This window comes from Gekko japonicus, unplaced genomic scaffold (assembly GCF_001447785.1).
Source record: "Gekko japonicus isolate JY-2015 unplaced genomic scaffold, Gekko_japonicus_V1.1 scaffold227, whole genome shotgun sequence".
Classification (NCBI taxonomy): Eukaryota; Metazoa; Chordata; class Lepidosauria; order Squamata; family Gekkonidae; genus Gekko; species Gekko japonicus.
In genome coordinates this window covers 417,573-420,434 of record NW_015164189.1, presented here as the reverse complement: position 1 = coordinate 420,434, position 2,862 = coordinate 417,573, and positions in this window count along the sequence as shown.

Sequence of the window (2,862 nt, the reverse complement as noted above, 5' to 3'; positions counted from 1 at the left end):
CGGTGAGGATTTCTGCACAATCTCTTTGCCATGCAGATTGGTAAATCAAAGATTTGGTACAGGAGTTTTTAAATAAGAGAGAGTAAAGTTTTGAGATAAGACCTCTATTTTGGTTATCAAAAACACATATTAGTAATTCTAGTTCAGTCTGAGGCGTAGATAACAGAGTATTTAACATTAAGGTGATTAAGCATGTGACTTAACTGCAAGTAAAGAAACCAAGGTATATGATTGCACAATTTTTGTTCAAGGTCAATTTTGCTATGAATGCCTTGTTTTGTTGCAATATCTAGAATTCGAGACATTTTTTTATTTCTCCAAATCTTAATTAAGTTGAGATCAGCTCCAGGCAAGAACCATTATTGATTTAGGAATGCAGAATAACGTGATATCTTAGGTAGTAGAGTTTTAGTGTGTCTCTTCCAACATTTAATAGATGGATATATAAAGTCTATGGCATCAGTGTTTTGTTTGGTAGAATGTTCAGGAACCCAGATCATATCTTCTAAAGAATTTGGGTAAATCAGATTATTGCAAATATCCACCCACATAGGTTGCGTAGTAGAACGTAACATCTTGATTATATTGGACAACTGTATGGCCCGATGATATACTGAAAATCTGGTAAAGCAAACCCACCAAGTGAGTTAGGTCTCCATAAAACATTAAAACGTATTCTGGGTTTTTTTCTTGTCCCATAGGAAGTTGAGCAGGGTGTTTTGCCAACATTTCATTAAAGCAGGTGGAATAGTGATAGGAATCATTCAAAAAGAAAAATAAACTTAGGCCATATGAAGGCTTTAATAAAATCAAATTTCTCAATCCAATTTAGATTTAATTTATTCCATTTGATTAAGGTAGTGATTAACTCAGTATGCATGGATTGATGATTGATTGTCAACAACTCAGATTGAATCAAGAGCAGCAGACCCCGGAACCCCTAAATAGCCCCGGGAAACGCACACTCCCCAACTTACAAGCAGAGTCCTGGCCCGGCGGAGAGACGACGACCCGACGTCCGGCCGATCAAGAAGAAGTCGAGAGTCCAGGGCGAGACGCGGGCCGCGCCCGGAGGCGAGAGCGGGCTCGTCGGCGTTGGGATGGCGGAGAGCGAGCAGGCCAAACGACAGGCCGCGAGACGCCTCTGAAGGGCGGAGGCAGCAGAGCACCAGGCCAGCAGCAGCGTGCGCACGCTCGGGAAACACCCTCTGGGCATCTTCCCTTTTGAAGAGGGGCGAGGCCATGAAAGGGGGAGGGGGAGTGGTCCAGGAGGAGGAGAGGGAGGGAATAAAAGGCTTGGACCTGAGGGGGCCGGGGAGGAAGGACACACTGGGGACGGATGGTCAGAGAGAGAAGCGAGTGGAAACAGAGACGGAGAACGAGAGAAAGCCTCCCCAGCGTGTTGGCAGAGGGGCGTCAGGGGTGCACTTAACCCCATTCCCTGCCATTCTGAGGCCCTCCTCTTCCCCAACCTTTCCCTGGGCGTTCCTGCTTCCTGGGCCACTCAGCTCTCCACGGGGCGCGGACGGCCTGCGGCACAACGGCCACCGGGGGTGCCATCCCCAAGTCCAAGGGGGAACGAGACACATTAATTTTAACTTTGGTCATGGGTGAGGCATACAATGTCCTAATAGTAGAGATAAATCTCTGTCCAAAACCCATCTGTTCTAGTATTGAGAAGAGGTAAGAAAACTCCACTGAGTCGAACGCCTTCTCAACGTCTAGGGATAAAAAAATGGCAGAATGTTTAGATTTTTGGCAATGACGAAGAAGAGACAGAGTTTTGATAGTGTTGTCCACTAAATCCCTGCCTGGGATGATACCCACCTGGTCAGAGTGTTCCACAACGGGCTTTACTGCTAGTTATGAGATAAAGGTATTAATCCTTTTTGCCAGAGCCACAGTTAGAATCTTTAAATCCTGGTTTAACAGGGATATAGGTCTGTAAGACACAGGCAGTAAAGGGTCTCTACCTTTTTTCGGTATCACTACAGTATGTTCTTGGGTATACTTCTCCCTTTTACAGACTTTGTGCTTTCTCCACCTTAAGACATTTTTGAGACTAGATATACTTGGATGTTTAAGAAGATTGTAAATGGATTTTTGTTAAGCTTGCTGTGAAGTGCTTTTTTTCTTCTTCCCACTTTGGGGTTTTTGGACTTTAAGTTTGTCATATTGTCATATTGTTTTGACTTTTTAGAAAAGGGGAGAAACTGGTTAATTTTGACTTAAAAATAAAATAACGACTTAAAGACTTTAAAAAAAGACTTGGCCTGGTGAAGAAGAAATCTCTCCTGGAATATAGCTTTGGTTTTTTGCTTCCATTTTTATTTTCTCCCCTCTGGATTTGAACCTCTACACCGTGCTGGAATTTTAAAAGAATTCTTTGTCAATATAACTAGTAATTTAGTGAATTTACAATTTTTGGGCTTTCCCAGTGGATTTACAAATTATTTTTGTCTTCCTTTGGCGTGTTGGTTTTTTTTGAAAGATTTCCTTGCATGGTGGATTTATATACCTTTATTAATTTTTTGGTTTGGACCCTGTATCTTCTGGATTTATAAAAGACAATTTACAATTTTTGGGCTTTCCCAGTGGATTTACAAATTATTTTTGTCTTCCTTTGGCGTGTTGGTTCTTTTTGAAAGATTTCCTTGCATGGTGGATTTATATACCTTTATTAATTTTTTGGTTTGGACCCTGTATCTTCTGGATTTATAAAAGACACCCTTATCTCTCCCTTATATATAAAGCCGTAGTGGGGCCCAACGTTCCAGTTCACAACAACAGTGTTTGGAGGCTTGAACTGTCAGTCAGAAGACGCTGGCTGGGTTGCCTGGCTGCTTTGTGTAGTCCCGCCCA